This window comes from Canis lupus, chromosome 13 (genome assembly GCF_003254725.2).
Source record: "Canis lupus dingo isolate Sandy chromosome 13, ASM325472v2, whole genome shotgun sequence".
In the NCBI taxonomy this organism is placed as follows: domain Eukaryota; kingdom Metazoa; phylum Chordata; class Mammalia; order Carnivora; family Canidae; genus Canis; species Canis lupus.
The window spans coordinates 32,121,689-32,142,237 of NC_064255.1; the positions used below are offsets into that span (position 1 = coordinate 32,121,689).

A 20,549-nucleotide genomic window follows, 5' to 3' on the forward strand; every position below is an offset into this window, starting at 1 on the left:
GTCTTCAAAATAGCACTTTTAAAACAAACTTTTGTTCAATCCACAGCTGTCACTGTCCTATGTAACAGGAACATAATAAAAGATTCCATTTCCAAAGATGATCCCTCCTTCTGTTAGGCTTATTATATTGTAAGTTGTATGGTTGTTAACAACAGAAGGATTAAGCAAAAGACATCTGCAAGAGTGGAGATCTAGGCATGCACTGTTCAATAAACTAGCCATGTACAGTCAGATGAGAATTTGAAATATAGCTACTACCAAATCACATTACGGCCTGTGTTACATTTATACTGGACAGTGCTGATCTAGGCAGTGGAAACAGAATGGGGTTGATAAAAATGTTCCCAATAGGCTGAATGCTAGCAAACTAGCAAAAAAAAGAAGAAAACCTAATGAGAAAATTTTTTTATGGTCATGCCCACAGCAAATGAGAAACTGCATTCTCAAAGCCTTGGTAATGACCATAGATATTTTTTAAAATATTTTATTTATTTACGAGAGAGAGTGAGAGAATGCAAGAGCAGGGCCAGTGGCAGAGGCAGAGGGAGAAGCAGACTCCTTAGCAGGCTGAGCAGGAAGCCTGACATGGGGCTGGATCCCAAGACCCTGGGATCATGACCTGAGCCCAAGTCAGACACCTGACCAACCGAGCCACTCAGGTGCCCCTGTAGTGTAATTATCGAAAGGTACAGAGTTTCAATTCTGCAAATGAACAGTTTCTGCAGATGGCTGGTGGTGACGGTTGCACAACAGCGTGAATGCACTTAGCACTACTGAACTGAACCATGCACTGAAAAATGGGGAAGATGGTGCGTTTTATTTATGTGTTTTTAATGAGAGTTAAAACATAGAAAAATAAACATAGAAAAAAATAGAAAAGAGGGGAAAAAGCTCTTTTTCTCACCGGAAAATAGAACTTGGATAATCTTCATGAGGGACTTTTGAGTCCAGGAAGGTGAATGTGCAAACTATCCAAGCTCAGGAGTTACTGAGTGAGTGTAGGATCTGAATTCAGGGGAACATGACACTGATAACTGGGCTATTAAAACCATTATGAAAAACAATATAGGATAAACTTGCAATGAAATACATGATATTAAAAACAAATATAATGAATAAAAAAATGATGGACTTTGATTTATAGATCCTTTTTAGTACCTTCTTCCTATACCCACACAAAGCAAATCTTGTTTAGCTTATTTGACATTTCAGAAGCTCTTCACACAGGAAACTAGAGGGGTCATTTGGCCTCATGCTCTCACTGCAAAAAAAGCATTGCACTGCAGATTGGTTTTTGTTTTTGTTTTTGCATTTAAAAAAAAAAAAAAAGCTTCAGGGAAGCTTGATCCTATGGATTGTCATGTTCTCCAGTTCAATAACTGTTCTTTCTCCCACCTACACTTATGTATCGTCTTTTTTATCATTATTATCTGTGTTTTGGTAATAATATATATAATGTAACTGTGGTGAAATTGGCTGTATCTTCCATCCTGCTATCTTAAATTCAAATGCCAACTCATTTATTTATTGTGGCAACTGTTAGCTGTCTGGTCCCTGCCACTCACCATTTCCTTAACCTAATGCCTTTCTTCTGCAAGTACCTGAGATTCTTAGGCTGAGGCCTTTGCCAGCCAGAGCATGAGTCTCCCCCAAGACAGGGTAGAGGCAGCCAGAATTCCAAAGACCAACTACCCTGAGTACAAGACACAACCTGTGTTGGGCAGAAGTAGTGCATATACACCTTGGCTTTCTTGTCTTTGAGTAGGATACTCCACTCAGTAGTGGGTTTCTCAATCCTCAATGGTACAGACCACCATTTGTCTGCAGCAGTGGCTTGCTTAGTGTGTGATGCATTGTGTGCCTTCCATCCTTGCCTGGATTCCCCCCATCCATTCATGGAACATCCTGGAAACTCTTGTCATGTAAATGGATTGCACTCAACTCTCTGTCTAGGGTGTGCTTCTGGGACCACCTATATGCAGACATTTGTCCCAGTCAAAGCATTTCTAGCTTTTGCATTATTTTTGGAATATTGCCTTTTCATACCAAGTAAGGTTTTTAAATTGACTGAGGTGAGGTTGGGGAATATGGATGGCCTGGTTCAGACATATTCACTCCCTCTCAAAACATAGATTCTGATGATCAGATAAAAAAAGTTGTGAGTGCAATGAATATGTTCCCTTCATCTTTCCTCTTCTCTCCATGAGGCTTATTTTATTTTATTTTTTAAATTGGGGGTTGTACTGATAACAGAAGGCTTAGCTGCAAAAACCCAATTACTCAACAGAAGGAGGGAAAGGAATGAACATTCCCTGAGTTCATACAGTGAGACATTGCTTGGTGCTTCCTCTTGTGACTGTGGTTGGCTGGTAGCTAGCATTGGTTGCTTTGGCTTGAAGACTCATTTCTACTCCACATGTCTCACATCCCTCAGGCTGGTCCGGGCATATTGATATCATGGTGAAAAGAGAGCAGAAGTACATCAGCAGTTTTTCAATCTCCTATTTACTTCAATTTGCTACATCCTATTGGCCAAAATAAATCATCTGTCAAGCCCAAAGTCAGTGTCAGCATAAGTGCAGGAAGGTATGAAACACCAACCCCCCCCACTACATCAATATACTACGATATTTATATAATTAGATTCCTTCTCACTGCACTAATACAAGTCACCATCATCCCTGAATTTTATTTTCACAGTATACTCCCAACCAGGCTCCTTGATTCATCCCTGGCTCTTTGAATGTCCACATTCAACAGAGCAGTCAGAGTGATTTAATACATAGTAATTCAGATCATGCCACTCTTCTGATCACATCTCCCCAAGGACTTCCCATTCCAGTTAGAACAGAAGCAAAATCTTTCCCTTGGCTTTCAGGGTCTTAAATGACTAGCTTCCTTGTAACCTTATTTCTCAACTCAGCTTCTCCCTCTCCCTCAATTACCCTCATGCAGGCACCATGGCCCACTCCCCAATGCCTTGGACATACCCAAACTCCACTTACTTAAGGCTTTTGTAGTCTGTTTGGAATCCTTTTCTCCTGAGAGCAACTGATTTATGTCTCTACACAAAGGGTCACTATATCAATGAGGAGTTCCCTACTATGTTATATAAAATATCTACATTTTTCAACCTCAATAATCCTTTTTAAGAATTTAAATTGAATTAGCCAACATATAGTCAGTACATAATTAGTGTCAGATGTAGAGTTCAGTAGTTCATCAGTTGCGTGTAACACCCGGTGCTCATCACATCACAGTCCCAATAATCCTTATCCTCTGCTTTATTTTTCTCCGCACGTGACATACTGTGTATTCATGTTTGTTTTTGTTTGTTTGTTTACTCTAGAATGTGAGCTCCATGGGGCCACTGCTCCATTGCTTTGCTGCTGTTTCCAAAACTCCTAGAACAGTGTTTAGCACACATAGGTCCTCAATAAATATTTGTTGAATAAATAACTAGATAGGTGGTTGAAGGAATGGGAGTACACTGATAACACCCTGGCCATAAAATGAATGAATTAATCACGGTATACTTTTACATTGGAATGCCATGCAGTGAAGCAGAATAAATCACCACTACACATATCAGCAAGGATGAGTCACATTATATAATGCTGAGCCAAAAAAAAGGGAAGAAAATTTCAAAAGAACTTTTGGAAGTACCCACACAAAGAATTAGGTCAGATTAACTGAAGCCAGGGGCCATAGATTAGTGTGTCATTTCCAGGAATGTAGCCCAGCTTCAGATTCACTTTCTTGACTGCATCTGGAGAGCAGACCACGGATTCACAGTTACTGTGCTGCAGCATCAGAGGTGGGAGTGGGGGAGCAGATGTAAGTGACTGGCTCAGCAGGTCTGCGGCCCTACTTTCAGCTGATTGTTGTAACAGCCAGTTATAAAGAGAGCCCTCCAACTAAAAATAATATGTTCTCTTGTGTTTAAGCGGCAGGGATTTTAGATAGCATCTTTTCTTTTGGAGCATGCATGAAAAAAGGAAACCAACAAATAAGATCTATAGTGGAGACAGTAGGTCAAAAATCTAAGGCCAAGACATAATTCCTTAACTTTATCAGGCAGAGTTAGGAGGTGCTCTGGGTCACCTAAAAGGGGAATAAAATGAACAATATATCTATTTAAAACTACTTCAATAGTGTGCTATAGTGTGACCAAAACAAATAAGATGATATGTCCCCCAAACACTGTAGAATATCCACAAAACATGACTTTGGAGTTATAAAGATCTAGATTCAAATTCTAACTCTACAACTCACTAGCTATATGTCCTTAAACAGTTGCCTAAACTTCCTGAGCCTGTTTACAGTTTTTCTTTAAAAAAAAAAATGGGGGCATTAATAAGTATGTTAAAGATTTTTGCAATGATTAATCAAAAATACATAAAAGTACTTAGCATCAAGTCTAGCATTAAAATTTGAATAATAGCATGAATAAATGAATGAATGAATGAGTGAATGAGTAGCTCTATAGTAGAGTAGGGCAGGCATGCAATTAATTATAATTCCAAGTTCAAATATGATAAAGGTAGCTACAATGCTCTCCTGGAGAACAGAGTAGATTATTATATCTGGGAACTAAGGAAGGCATCATAGAGGAGTGAATTTGTGATTTGGCATATGGTGAGATCTTTTTGTGGTGGGGAACAGAGGAGATCTTCTGTGTTGAAGGGGAGGGGAGGAGGTTTCATAGGGAGCAAAGGCAAGGTTTTTTTGTTTTTTGTTTTTTGTTTTTTTTTTAACTCAACTTGGCAATTATTAACCTACCCATTGAACTCAAGGTTAATACTGATAACAACTACATGTACATCCATGCAGTGTCATCAGTGTAGACTCAATTTTCCAATCACATATCTGGAAGCCTTAGGAATTGGTATGCTCTAGAATTCTCCTCCCACCCTTCCTTCCTTTCTTTCTTTTCTTTTTTTTTCTTTCCTTTCCTTTCCTTTCCTTTCCTTTCCTTTCCTTTCCTTTCCTTTCCTTTCCTTTCCTTTCCTTTCCTTTCCTTTCCTTTCTCTTTCTTTCTTTCTCTTTCTTTCTTTCTTTCTTTCTTTCTTTCTTTCTTTCTTTCTTTCTTCTTTCTTTCTTTCTTTCTTTCTTTCTTTCTTTCTTTCTTTCTTTCTTCTTTCTTTCTTTCTTCTTTCTTTTTCTTTCTCTTCTTTCTTTTCTTTCTTTCTTTCTTTCTTTCTTTCTTTCTTTCTTTCTTTCTTTCTTCTTTCTTTCTTTTTCTTCCCTTCTTTTAAAAAACCTATGTCTTGAGTGGGGTGAAGGACAAACAAATAAACGAATATTTTTGCAGTGAACCCCAAAGCTATTCATACTATTGGGATACATAAAGACTATATGGAGCCTTATGTCAAGTCAGGTAGCATTTTACTGACAAATAAGTAGAAAAAACTATCAATTTTTAGAATTTTTAAAAAAGATTTTATTTACTTATTCATGATAGACACAGAGAGAGAGAGAGGCAGAGACATAGGCAGAGGGAGAAGCCGACTCCATGCAGGGAGCCCAATGTGGGACTCGATTCCAGGACTTGGGGATCACGCCCTGAGCCAAAGGCAGATGTTCAACTGCTGAACCACCCAGGTGTCCCATCAATTTTTAGAATTTTGGATTTCAAAATTGTAGATAAGAGATAGCCTCTATGGGCCTTTTTTTTTTTTTTAAGATTTTACTTATTTATTAGAGACAGAGAGAGAGAGAGAGACAGAGAGACAGGCAGAGAGAGAAACAGGCTCCATGCAGGGAGCCCGACATGGGACTCAATCCTGGGTCTCCAGGATCACGCCCTGGGCTGAAGGCAGTGCTAAACCGCTAAGCCACCGGGGCTGCCCTCTATGGGCCTTAAGAAAGGAGCCTGACCAGATGCAAACACACTTGGCCATATATGAGATAAACATGAAACCACTTAGGACAAGAGGTCTGACAGATGAAATGTTAGGCCTTTACCCCACCTACTGCGCAATAGATTCATTGCTCCCTGCTTTAAATAAGCCACCAGAATTAGTAGGCCCTCTGGAGAAATCTGAGCTGTCACATACTAATTAACACAAATAGCAATCCTCACATGGCTGGATTATGTCTGAAAAATCATCCTTGACAGTGCACATCTAAGCATCTCAGGAAAGTGATGACAAATAAGTGTTTTCTCTCTCTAATAGCTTGAATTGCAAGATATTTCAAAAACAAGATCAACAGAAAACCAATTTGTCTGACAAGGGAGAGAAAATGTGAGGCATGTTTCCTGACTATTTTTTTTTTCTTGAGATGTCAAAGATTTAACTCAAATCTGCAGCTCTTCAGCTTCTGTGTAATTCTAGAAGTATGGCTTATTATGCTGGGCTCTAATGTGGTTAACATGATGAGAGCAGAAAGCTCCATCCCATCACACTCATTTCAAGAAGATCTCTTAATTTCTATTAAAGAATCTTTGCAAAGGAATTGGCAAACAGAGTCCTGCCAGTCACTGGCTGGGCTTGATGTGCACATCAAGACATTGGATTATCTGGGCTCAATCTTTTGCATTAAAAATAAGACAGTAAGCACTTAGTGTAGACAACAAAAGATCAAATGTGGACACTAAGAGTCCTTCAGTGAGTTTGTCTTAATCACTTCATCTCACCAATCCAGTGATACAAACATATTCTCATGTGTCCCCACTTGGGATGAGAACTGTAATGAATGGCTTCAGGGCTTCATGATAAGAGGCATGAGGACACTGCCCAGGGTGGCTGAGATCACAGGCATCAAGTCAATTCCAAGGCACAGAACTTGAAGAAGGAAAGAGTGGGATGAAATGCCTTTTAAAAAAGCCAAAGTGTGGTGATAAACTGGAGTCCTGGGGACCCAGTCAATGCTCCAGGGATGGGAGGATCTGGAATAAAATGGGAGGCGGGTAGAATAGCCTTGTGGAAAGCACCAAATTTGGACTCAGGCACACTTGGACTTGAAGTACTCTCCCCTTCAAAATCCCCTGTGATTTTGAACAAGTCATTTGAACTTTCTGTGTTCTTAGCCTCCCTCTCCAGCTGAACATAAAGAAAATGGTGTCAATCTGTGCTAAATGTCAGGATTAAACGAAAAAGTATCAGAGTGTCTGGCACCTGAAGTGTGTTTGATAAAGGTAGCAATTAGTATATGATGATATTGTCAATTGTGGTGATGAAGATTGATGATGATGGTGGTGATGATGGTGACGATGATGGTGATGATGGTGATGATGATGACAATAATGATGATGATGGTGATAGTGATGGTGATGAGCAGTAACAGTGGTAACAGCCAGATGAATCCAGATCTAAGGGTCTAGGATTTGGAATGATCATAGCTTCAATGTCTAGTAATATTTTGGTGCATAGAGGTTAAAATTTAGTGTAAAGATGAACAAGCTGACTTGGGAACATGAATGTTGACTAGAAAAATTGGAAGAAATACTCAGTTGGCATCAAAACCAAAATTTCCTCTCTAACGTGTGTCATAAATGCTCCCACGTGCTGAGGACATAGTGGCAGATTAGACAGACAAAATGCCTGCCCAATAGAATTTATCTCCTAGAGAATGAAAACAAACATAAGCACATGAACCAATGAATATAGGAGATATGTTGAGGTACTGGTAAAATCTCTTAAAAATATAGCAGGAATTATGTATAAAGAGCAATGATATTAATATTATTATTATTATTATTATTATTACTAATTGTTTTTGGTGGGAAGGGAAGATACAGAGATGCTTTACTTAGAGTTGTCAGAAAAAGTCTCCTGAAAAGCAGGTTTTCGAATTGAAGCCGAAATGATTTAAAAAGGAGACCCTAGTTGATGTAGGACTATGTAGAGCACGGTAAGGATCTCAGAGGTTTTCTCCTAAGTAAAAGGGAAAACGATTGGACAGTTTTAAGCAGGGGATGACATAATCTGATTGTGCTTTAGGAGATGACTGTGGTTTCTGAGTGTGGAGTATTAAGCTGCTGGGGGTCCAGAGTGGTGGGAGGGAAAGTGGGAGGGAAAGTGGGAAATTTGGAGAACAGCAGACAGGGCTTGTGCGAGGTTCATGGTGGCAGAGAAATGGGCCTCAGTAGAAGGTGGGGATGTGTTTTGGAGACATTCTACTTACTAAGGGAGTGCATGAAAGACAAAACCCTTCAAATCAGGAATAAGCAGCCTCCGAGATCAGATCCCAACCAGGTAAAGCAAGTGTACAGCCTTTTAGGGACTCACCTTGCACTTAGGATACGTTCTGACATCCATAACTGATCTTCGCATTCTTTGCACACCCTTGACCCCACCGACGTGCCCCTGTGCTCTCTACATAGCCTTCAGGCTTTGGCCACACTGATGTACTTTCATCTGTACCTATGTTTTGGTGTCTGAAATTGTTCCTGCTCTGGGAGTGCCCTGGGAGACATTTCCAGAGCTCTCCCCCTGGCTTACCCCCAGCCTTTCTCCAGATCTTACTTTAAATGCTATTTCCCTGGAAGACTTTCCTGACTACACTAACTGGGATTACTCTGGGATGCACCAGTGTCTCTCCTCGAGTTTCTTGGTGATAGTAACAATATGATTAATAGCTAACATTTCCTGAAGGCTTACTATGTAGTAGTCACTTTGGGGCAGTGTCCATGAGTCATCACCCCACTCTTCACAGCAGCATTATAGAGTAAATGGTTGTGTTATCTCCATTTCACAGACAAAGCCTGTGAGGTTCAGACACACACAGCAAAGCAGCTGATGGGGGCTGGGATGGGGTCTGAGGAAGGCAGGCTAACTCAGAAACTGTAATTCTGAACTACTCAACTCTGACTCTCTGAACCTCATGACTTTCATATTTGGTGTAATTATTAGTTTAGTGTTTGTTTTTTCTTAGGTCTGAAGCATCCTCAGGGTCAGGAGCATGTGTGTCTTGTTCTGAAGAAGTGTTCAGCCTTCTAACTCAGGTCCTAGCCTAGAGCTTGGGTCAGGGTGATCACTAGACAAATATTTGTTAATTGGTCATTTATCATTTCAAATCAATGCCATGAGGACCCAGGCAGAAATCCATGAAGGGCACCCAGGGGCTGCTCCTGTAGTGTCGAAGCAGGCTCATCCTGTGTACACAGGTTTCAGCTCATAGAACACCTGCAGGTCAGATTGCCCCCCCGCCCACAGATGTCCCCCACTTGGCCCCATCCACTGATTTCCAGGTGGGTGCCTTTGCTGAGTCACTTGCTCCCAGTGCCCTCATGGAGGCCCCTGACAGCAGTCCGGTGATAGCAGCTTCTGCGCTACTTGAGTGACTTCTGCTGAGAACTTGGGGCTCTCCCCAGAGAGAGAGAGGGGTCTATCAGGCCCTGTGGGGCACGCAGCTTTCACAGGAAAAGCTCCGCCATCAAAACCTGCTACACAAAGGGGACATTTTGATCTGCAAACTCGCTTCATGTGTGAGCTTCCCTTCCTGTGCACAAAGCTGACACCCCTGATGACCCAAAGCAATGACAGTGCCATGGAAGCCTCCTCTTTTGTGGCAGACGAGTTGGAGATCAGTCTGGACTTCTCATTGAAGGAGGAGCTGGGGATCTGGACCCTGCCACTTAGCTAGTTGCACAGACTCTCAAACTCTTTGAAGCTTGGGCTCCTCACCTATACGGGGAGATGGCATCATCTGGAGTTGTGGGTATTAAAATAGACAGTGGAATAGCCTTCAGCAGCTGTGTGCATGAAAGGAGTCCCTCACATTCACACAGCACTTGTCAGCCTATAAAACTAAATCATATCCGCTTACTCATTTGTCTGAGGACAACTGATGGCAATTGATATTCTAATTTTAGGACTCAAGCAATCATTTATAAAGCACTTATGTTGACCTATTACATTAATGAAGTTAAGATAGACTGTGATCTAGTGACAACCCCAAGAGCAAGAAGAAGCCAGAAAGCCTCAGTGGATTAGCACAGCAAATGCTTATTTTGGTCTCCTGCAGATTGGGTGTGGTGAAGTAGAGACTCAGACCTAACCAGCAACTCCACCGCCTCAGGGCCCTTCATTTCCAAACTCATGAATGAGAAGGTGGGGAAAATAAAAGAAGCTCTCCACTGCCTCTTACCAGAAGTGGCACATCATGTCTGCTTATGTCACCCTGCAAGGGCAGTCACAAGATGTCACTGGCTGTGTGATTTTGGTGGTTGGGGGTGGGGCTGGGAAATGAAGAAGAGCAGCTGGATTTCCATGAGCATTAACAGTCTCTACCATCCCTACTGTGTGCCAGGTGCTAAGAATGCAGGGTCTCACAAATAAATCATATTTATTCAATATAAAGTTTCACATTGTTTTATGTCTCACATTATGAAATGGGAATGTGTTTTATAATCAACATTTCTATTCCTTACAAGTAGAGTTTTTTTTTTAAGATTTTATTGATTCACTTGAGAGAGGGAGATAGTGAGAGAAAGAGAGAAAGAGAGAGAACAAGCAGGGGAGAAGGGCAGAGGGAGAAGCAGACTCCCCGCTGAGCCAGGAGCCCAATGCGGGACTCAATCCCAGGACCCTGAGATCATGACCTGAGCCGAAGGCAGAGGGGTTGAACCAACTGAGCCACCCAGGGGCCCCAAGTAGGGATTTTTTTTTTTTAATCAACAAAACAGTTGTCACAAAACAGCAATGTATATTATCATCAATGACATATTAAAATCAAGAATTTCTCCCTTGAGAAGAAATGGCAATTGCCATGTTCTAACAGTAGAACCAGACGCATTGAGATTTTTGCAGGAGTTGCATAGCATTTACAGTACAGACAGCAAAGTGCTGTCAAGATTCATTGCAAAAGCAGCTCACCCAGCCTGAGGAGGGTCAGAGGGAGCTTCCTGGAGGGAAGTGGTATCTCTGATTTAAAGAACAAATGGGTGTTAGCTATGACAAAGGAGAGGGCCTTTATAACCACAGAGGCAGGAAAGAGCATGGCAAACAAGTCTGCACTGCTAGAGAACAGTCTTAGAAATGAGAGGATAATGGGGGATGAAGAGAGAGAGAGAGAGAGAGAGAGATTGCAACACACAGATCTGATTCTGGATTTCTAATAAATGAGGGGCTCTCGTCTCCATATGACTTGAGAATAAATGACAGGTCCTGGTCTCAGGACAGAAGAGATATATTGCTCCCACCTGAGGACTTACCTTGTGGATGCCTGTGTGATCTGAATCCCCCTTGGCCCTCGACGTGGTTAGTGTGGAGAAGGGCGGGTGTGTTTAGGGTAGTGGATGTAGATGGGGGGCTCAAGGGGGGGTTGTTTCCTTGATCTCAAATCCTCTAATGAAATCCAGAAACTCAGTCTGGGCAGTACTTAGAGAAGCTGGACTTCCAGGTTACAGCCCTATTCTCCAAGTCAGGAGAGATGTAGAGACAATTACAAAGAACAAGCACCTGCTCCTTGATTTATTGTGATGCACGCAGGTCCCCTAGGAGGGAAGCTGTGGCTCTCTTGTTCTCCCTCCCCTTCCACCTGCTGTGCCCTCTTTAGCTACCCTCCCCAAATTATCTCTGTTACCCTGCTTTTTCTAAAAATTCTATGAAGCAAAAGGAATTATTTCAAGAGGTAGGAGTGAGCTAGCACTCAGATTTGTGACAAGGGCTAGCGACAGAACCAAGCGGGCCCGGCTCACTCATGTGGGGCATATGCTCCTGCACAGATGTCACAGGTGTTCCTTGCAGCTGAGATGCCAGGCTCACCCAGCAGCCATACCATGAGCCTCCAACAGCCTCCAACAGCCTCCTGCATTCAGAGGTCCCCAGAGGGAGGCGTTGGATGCCAATGGCAGGCTGTGACATTGGGAATTGTCACCTGTGAGTCCCCTGCATGGGCCTCCTGTCCCACACGCGTAGGAGACTACAAGCAGAACTCAGAAAAGGAGAAAACGTTGTCTTCAATCAAGTTGTACAAAACGATTTCAGGAAAGAAATCTAGAAACCTATATTAATGTCACCATGTATGTTTCCCATTTTGTTTTATATGGTATTTCTTTTGAATTGTATCTAACGGTGTGGGGAATAAGGTAGCCTTTCCAGGGTCCAACGACTCTAAGGGAAATAACCGTGCTCTGGTCCACCCATCCTTATCAACTCACCTCATCCCAGTGTCTGTAGGACCCCCTCTCCTATCTCACCCCCATGCCAATCCTCTGCTCACACTGCCACCAAAATCACCCATGCCTGTTGACACTCATTTTCCCCATAAACCCACCAGCAATAAGCTAATGCCTCAGCTCTTCAGCTGAAGACCTACCTATACCTGCACCATCTGGACAGGACGCCTTGCTGTCCTCCCTTCCTCCTGGATTCCATGATGACAGTGGAGACTTCCCTTTTCTGAGTATCTATGTAACATGCTGAGCACCTCTGTGCTTCACACAGGCTTACGCTGTGTGATAATGGTTTTGAGGTACCTGGGGACTCAAAACAAAAGGTTAAGTCCCCCTTACCTTTTTGCTTCAGCACGTGGTGGTGTAGATGGGATAGAGTTAATATTCACTAAATAAAAACAAGTGAAAAAAAGGGTAAAAAAGATGCAAAGAAGGGAGAAAGAAAGGCAGGAAGGAGGGAAGACATACAGCATCATGGCCCAAGAATGTTTAGAAAAACCCATTGTCATCCCCTCTTCCATTAGGAAACCCAGGTGAGTACACGTTGGTGGAGGGGCCCCGAAAGAAGTGTTCGCCACGCTAAGACACATGGGTTTCTGGCTGCTGAGGACACAAGTGCCTCTGACCTCGGGGTGAGATTCCATTCTGAAGCCAAATGGAAACAAAACAGAATTCAAAAATAGAAGTGCAGTTAATGAAGCGTGAGCTGGCAGGGCCATGCTCTCACAGCCGCTGTGTGAGGAGAAGGCTGCTATTCTCAGGCCTCAGGCCTGGTCTACCCAGCTGGCCGGGAGGCACGTCCCTGGGGCTCTGGGAAGGTCTCTTATCGCTCATGTCAAGAGCTAATGTTGTCAGCCACACGGTCTCCTGTCTCCTACCCAGACCTCAGGCACAGAGTAAGTGACTGATCCTACAAAGTCAGCTAAGGAAGATCCAGAGTGTCTGACAAGCCCAATGCTTTAGAGACCGCTCTCCACGCTGTTTTCCAAGTTCTTGGCATTAGGGTATCTAAACACCGAGCAGCAGGACAGGTATAACTGCAACATCCAGTTGGCTTGCATGAGTTGACCTTTTGGGTAAGAATCATGGAATTAATTAGCTCCTGACTCTGCCCCCTTTAAAACGGTGATTCCAGGAAATGCCCTTCTACTCTCTGAGCCCCTGAAAATAACAATAAAAAATATGTTATATCCTATGTACTGATCTCATAAAATTGTGATGGGGATCAAGATAACAGGGGTAGGATTTTTCAGTAAACTATAGAGTTACTCAAAAACTGAGTTTTTATTACCTGATCTCCGTTCCTATATTTACCTTACATATTCAAAGCCAAGCGGCAAACCCATCAATTCTGATTTCTCCCAAGCATCCCAAGAGATGGAGGGAGAGGGTTGAGCACCCACTCTGCCCCAGGAGCTTATTATCTTCATAGTTACCATTTATTGACCACCAGCTCTGGTCTGGTGCTAATTCTCTGGTGCATACTGTTGTGGGTGAGCACAAGGGACCTTCAGAATACCCTGTTGCTTCACTTAACAGAGGAAAGCAAGATTCAGAAACATAAATTAACCTTTTCAAGGTGATGCAGCTGCAGATTACAAAGTTGCAAATCAAACTCAAACTCTCTGGCTCTGAAGTATTCTTTCCAAAGACCATGCAAGGGTTCTTTCCCCTACTATCTGCATTGCCCACATGGAGATATAAAATGCTGAAGGTAAAAAAAAAAATAAAAAAAAAAAAATAAAATAATAATAATAATAATAAAAATAATAATAAATAAAATAAAATAAAATGTAGCTGTAGGTGCACAGAAAATGCTTAAGTATTTAGTGGAATTGAACTTCACTTAGAAAATGTCACAGGTCTGGGCAGCCCGGGTGGCTCAGCGGTTTAGCGCCGCCTTTAGCCCAGGGCATGATCCTGGAGACCTGGGATCTAGTTCCGTGTCGGGCTCCCGGTGCATGGAGCCTACTTCTCCCTCTGCCTGTGTCTCTGCCTCTCTCTCTCTCTCTCTCTCTCTCTTTCTGTCGCTCATGAATAAATGAATAAAATCTTTTTAAAAAATAGCTTTTAAGAAAATGTCACAGGTCTGCAGAGAAGCAAAAGATTGGGCAGCAATAAGCCTTATTTTATAGCGATGGTTTACAAACACAGAAGTCTAGTTTCCACTCTTCTTCATCCCTTCCTGCATGCCCCTCTTCTTGCTAGTGTCTCTGCACATCCGTTTATGAATCTTACTTCATTAATCCCCCCCACTGCACCTTTCCACTCTGCACCCAGAGAAATGAACCGGGCACTGAGAATTCTTATGAGTCACTTCAGAGGGTGACTATGAGCACCCTGTGCTCCTGGCACTCTGTAAATGCTTAACACATTGACGGTGTCTGCAGCTACGGGCCCACGCAGCTGTCCCCAAGGTCTTCTTCCAAGCCATGATGACATCAGAATACACACAGCAAACATGGTAGGAACACAGAATCATTCGTATGATTTTCCTGCTAGGATGAAAGTCTCAGACACAAGTAGACCCTCACAGAGAGGAAGAGGGACAGCTGGAGGCCGACCCTGAGCCTTGAGCCATGAGGGTTCCTGTGGCAGGTGCGAGAATGCGTCCTCTTCCTCATAGGCCCTCAAGGCGAAGAAGACCTGCATGGTGGACTTTGTCTTATTTTCTGAGGCAGCCAATGGTAACTTGGTCCAATGGACAAGACACTTTTTTGTCTTGTAGGGAAGTGGGGAGAAAGGGACTGGAGAGTGGAAGCACTGCTCCCAGTACTTGAGCACTCTCTCCAGTATTTGGTATCCTTCCCAGTATTTCAGCATCCTCCCCAGTACTTTTGTTTCCTTCCCAGTACTTCAGCATACCACCCAGTACTTCAGCATACTCCTCAGTATTTTGGTATCCTCTCCAGTCCTTCAGCATCCTTCCCAGTACTTCAGCATGCTCCTTAGTATTTTGTAACCTCCACAGTACTTCCTCACACACCACAGTACTTCCGCATCCTTCCCAGTACTTCAGTGTCCTCTCTCGTACTTCATCATACCACCCAGCACTTAGCATCCTTTCCAGTACTTAAGAATGTCCTCTAGTACTTCAGCTACCCCCAGGACTTTGGCATCCTTTCCAGTACTTCACCATGTCCCCCAGTACTTCAGCACACTCCTCAATACTGCAGCATCCTTTCTGATACTTCAGCATCTTCCTCGGTACTTCTGAGAGTATTCAAGGGTCAGAGAAGAGTCATTTTTCTTTGGCCATGATAGGGATGTAGGAAAGGGAAGAAAAAGTGTTCCCATAAGGAAACAGAAAGTTTGATTTCTGAAACAGAAATGCCAAGTGAAAAATACCAGGTGCACAGTGGAGGTCCAATGAATTGTAGCTATTCCTCTCGATTTCAGCCTTAGGTTCCAGTGATTTATGTCTCTTATCTCTCCTGCTTGACTTTAAGTGCTAGGCAACAGGATGCATAGCTGATTTATCTTTTTATTGCCTATAGGACTTTGCACATGGAAGGAGCTAAAAAATTATTTGTGTAATATGTGGTGTGCACGTGGGTAGGTGTGTGTGTGTCATCATAGGAAACCAATCACCGCTTTGCTACTTCTCACTAAATGTGAGCTAAAAACTACTCTGAGTCCTTACATGCTGGGGCACTGAGGGTAGGCCTGAACACAGAGTGATGAGCTTAGAGGTAGATTCCAAATGAGCAGAAAACCCAATCCCTCCTGCCACCAAGAGTTTCAGATGCAGCTAAGATTCATAGAACATGCATCAGATGTGATAATAAGAGATTTCATGTTACTAACAGTCAGAAAAACTCTTAAAGGGTGGTGTTACCACCCCATCTTTTGGATGAAGAAATCCACATTTAGAGAGGGGAGATAATTTGCCCAAGTTCATGTCCCTGACACGGAGTTGAGCTGAGATACTGAGCTCAGACACATGTGTTTTCTGGGAAAGACTACGAACTGACAACTGTGTGGAATTATTCAATCTTTTCTAACAGTGAAAAGGAACAAACTGGACACAAATATGGCCAATATTTATAGCTCTCAGACTTCCTTGCTGACTATTAGTATGAATTTGGGTGAGTATAAAATATTCATACAATCCTATTGATTGAAATGATGAAGTCTATTGACACGGGTTCAGAAAATTTTTGAAAAAAGCTATATTACAACGAAATGCAATATGTTCCATAACATGACAAGAAAAAAAAAAGATTTAAAGACAAAGCTCTCCCAGAACATCGTAAGAATCATAGTTGTTTTATGCTCTGCATTCCGTCAGATGTGAGTTTTGTCATCCAGTAGGGGTGGCTGTCTTCCAGAATCATTTCCTGATTGGTTTCTGCTCTCCTTACTCCATCACACCGTGTAATAATAACCACTCATCATGGCCTGGCTTACTGTATCAAGGAAGACAGGATGCTTTCTAGACACTTCAGTTTCTGTGGGGGATATAAAGGTAATGCACGTGAATTAGAGATAAATCATGTAGTCAAGATTAAATGCTAAATCATGGAAAGCAAATATATGTGACACTTCAGCCCGTGTACTGGGAATCAAGGGTATAGTTTTGGATGCTCGATAGACCCCAATGGAACCTGTACCTCATCATACTTAGGTGACCTGAGCAATTGGCCGAAGAACTGTTTCCTTCATCTGTGTGACTGGGATGATATCTAAGGGGAAAAGTGCTTTTCATGATAATAGGAGATTCTTATAAAAGTACTAGGCACAGAGTTTGGCTTAAAATAGGTACTAAAACAGTACGAAATCGCCCTACCTCTCTGTCCATTCTGTACCCATTTTTGGGGAAAGTCCTTCAAGGTTTCTTGAAGGGAAACTTACAGAAGGAAGTTAGAATAGGTAGGAGACACTCAAGTTTAAATTGTGAGAAGTTGGGTATTTTGAGCACCCGGCAACTGAATGAACACTAGTGGTTTAGTCTTAGTTTTCTGTAATCTACTTTAGGATTAATTAAAAATTTTGAACCATGGCATATTCCACTCAGCTTTAAGTATGTGATGAAGTGTAACGTCTGCCTTTCTTTCAGTCTAACTAGTCTCACTGTCCCGAGAAATATTTGATGATTTGATCCATCCAGCTCCTATCCCTGAAACTGTAAGAAAGCCAGTGAGGGGGAATAATTTTCATCAGTTAACTCCTAGCAACCGCACTGGATATATTCCAGAAATTGAGGTGAACCTCAAAGACAGCAGAGTGAGGATGGTGTCGCTCCATTTATCTCTGAAGATAGCTTCCAAGCTGCAGGTATAATTCTTGTCCTCTGGTAATCAGTGAAGAGATTGCTCTATCAGCAGAGGGTGGCCATTTTGCAAACTGAGAAAATTGGAGAAAATCAAGTTAAATGTGAAGCGTGTCTGTTGAAAGAACCTGCAAGCTTTGAAGGTAAGAAGAAGGCAAAGGAAACTGAAAACCACTCTTTATTCCCTTAAGTAAGCACCATGGGATATGAAGTGTTTGACATTTGTCCTCCTTCGAGGATTAGGGGATAATACAATTTAGAGTCAGAAGGGACACCAAGAAACCCCAATTCTGGTGTCACTTCCTCCAGGATCCTTCCCGGGTATTCCTGACTATTTATTGTACTATTAAAATATAATGCATTTATTTTTCACCATTCTTATATTCCTCACTAGGAGCTGAATCTGTTCTAATTTTCCACCCTATTCCCAGCCCCTAGAAGAGTACTGCCCACAGTAGGTATTATGAATGTCTTCAAAAGAGCAAATTTATTTAAAATTTAAAATAAAATAAATTTGATATTTCAACTGGGCATATAAGCAGGTTTTTTTTTTTTTTTTAAGATTTTACTTATTTATTTGAGAGGGAAAGAGAGAGAGAGTGAGCAAGCGTCCAAGAGCAGGGGGAGGGAGAAGCGGACTCCCTGTTGAGCATGGAGCCCCCATGTGGGGCTGGATCTCAGGATCCTGGGATCATGACCTGAGCCAAAGGGAGACGGGGCAGAAATTTTTTAAAAACTCAAATCCATGGGCAGCCCAGGTGGCTCAGTGGTTTAGCGCTGCCTTCAGCCCAGGGCCTGATCCTGGAGACCTGGGATCAAGTCCCATGTTGGGCTCCCTGCATGGAGTCTGCTTCTCTCTCTGCCTGTATCTCTGCCTCTCTCTCTCTCTCTCTCTATCTCATCAATAAATAAATAAAATCTTAAAAAAAAAAAACTCAAATCCATGACTTTTTTTTTTTTTTTTTTTTTTTTTTTAGAAAACAAATGGCAGAAAGTAATTACAAATGTATTAGGCACAAATATAATTATTTTGGATCAATTAATTAAAATCTGGAAAGCAATGATGTAGCTAAATGGTGTTAGTAACCTAAACCAGAAACCCAATGAATGGCAGTGCTTTTCTTCCCTTTGATGCCTTCTGATTCTGCCTTGCAGCTATGGTCTGCTTCTCTCTGAAGGCGGGGCAGGAAACCGAGCACCTGCCAAACTAAGTTGCCTCTATTGTGGCCTCATTCCATTTTGAAAAATCCCAGGGAAATGCTCTGATTGGGAGCCTCTGGGTTTTGAGCCAACACGTGTTCAAAACCTAGCATACCCTTAATGTTTCCTGCCATGATGCACAAGCTGCATCTGGCAAGAAGGGAAGGGAAGACGATCACTCCTCCAAAACAGGGTGCCACCATTCAAGAGACAAATTAAACTGGGTAGAAGGAAAGTACAAGGAAACGGTATGAATACCAGCCACCTTGAGAAGCTCCTCCTCAAATCGTGAGAAATACCCCCTTCCTTCTCAGAACTCATTTCTCTTTCTCGTAAGTAAGGATTTAGTACAGTGGACTCCAGAGTTGACTGTTGGACTTGACAGATTATATAAATGTATGTGTGCATATATACTAGATCAAACATGGTATATGTATACGTAATATATGCGTTCCCATTTCCATAGCTGACTGGTTTACAGCAGTGTTCTTCGCGCATATGTTGTTCCCACTCCTTATATAACAGGTCCTTCCGGACAGAAGCTGCCACCACTACATGGATAAGCTAACAAAGGTTCCTCTGGAGCTACAGAGTCACATGTCTGGTGCCATTGTATGACACAAGGATCATTTTCTCACTCCATGGGAATTCCTTGAGTACAAGGACTGTGAGCTTCTATCTCTGTATCCTGCATAACCCTTCCCATGAAACTGAGAACATACTAGGTATTTCATTAGCATGTGAATGAATGAATGAATGAATGAGTAAAATATGTATAACTAAAAACCACAAGCTAACTAGGTTTATGTAATTAAGGATTTCATAATTCATCTATATCTGATTTATGATTTTTCTTATCAAATCTGAGCATGCTTTATTTTAATTAACCTTTTTATGTTAATGACTAACAAACTTTAAGTTATAATAAAATTTAATAAACCTAATCCTTTTAATAAACTTTATTAGTATCTGCCATTCAATTTGCTGATTGAATTAAAAGGCTAACATCTCTGGTTTTTTGACAATATAATATCTAGAAGCTATACTTGGTCCATAGGAATTCGTTTCTTATGAGAACTCCTACCATAAATAATAAATAAGTAAAGGTTGATCAAAATGGACACAAATTTACAATTTACCCTGAATCTTAAATTAAATGTGGACTTGTTAATGCCCTTTTCTTACAGTTGCCCAGATTTTGACTTCAGCAAATATGTTTCCTCTTCAAATGACGAAACTTCAGTTAAATTGATTTAGTCAAAATTTTAGGCAGTTTCAGTTGCAGAGGTAGTACAACTTCACTTGGGATTTATTTTCAGAATATATGAGCTTTTTGGTTGACGTTTGTCAGCATTAATGAATCAACAGAGCCGAGTGAAAGAGATTGGCTGATTCTAAAGACTTTAGAAAGGTGGTTCTTTGAAACCACGGCGCCTGTGTATCAGATGCTCAGATACTGGTTTTCTTTCTACCTCCTGTTCTCTCTTTGAAAGAAAGAGTGTAAACTAGGTAGACAGGTAGACAGAAAGAATAAGAACAATCCAAACAAGGTAGGGACGCAAATTACAGCATTTGCTATTAAAGACCTGTGAGCAGCTCTCTGCTCCTCCCCATTGGACAGACAGCCGCATCTTCTGGTGCAGGGCCAGCCGTGTCCCCTAGACACGATGGTGAAGGTCGGAGTGAACTGATTTGGCCATATTGGGCACCTGGTCACCAGGGCTGCTTTTAACCCTGGCAAAGTGGATATTGTCGCCATCAATGACCCCTTCATTGATCTCAACTACATGGTGTACATGTTCCAGTAGGATTCTACCCACAGCACGGTCAAGGCTGAGAACGGGCAACTTGTCATCAACGGGAAGTCCATCTCCATCTTCCAGGAGCGGGATCCTGCCAACATCAAATAGGGTGATGCTGGTGCTGAGTATGTTGTGGAGTCCACTGGGGTCT

At 42.0% G+C, this 20,549-nt stretch overlaps 1 non-coding gene across 1 annotated transcript; it reads right to left on the reverse strand.

Moving 5' to 3' along the window:
- Positions 1-336: 336 nt before the first annotated feature.
- Positions 337-464, reverse strand: LOC112662577 (small nucleolar RNA SNORA32). Its single transcript, XR_003138669.3, has one exon. It is a non-coding gene; the product is annotated as a small nucleolar RNA SNORA32 (small nucleolar RNA).
- Positions 465-20,549: the final 20,085 nt, after the last annotated feature.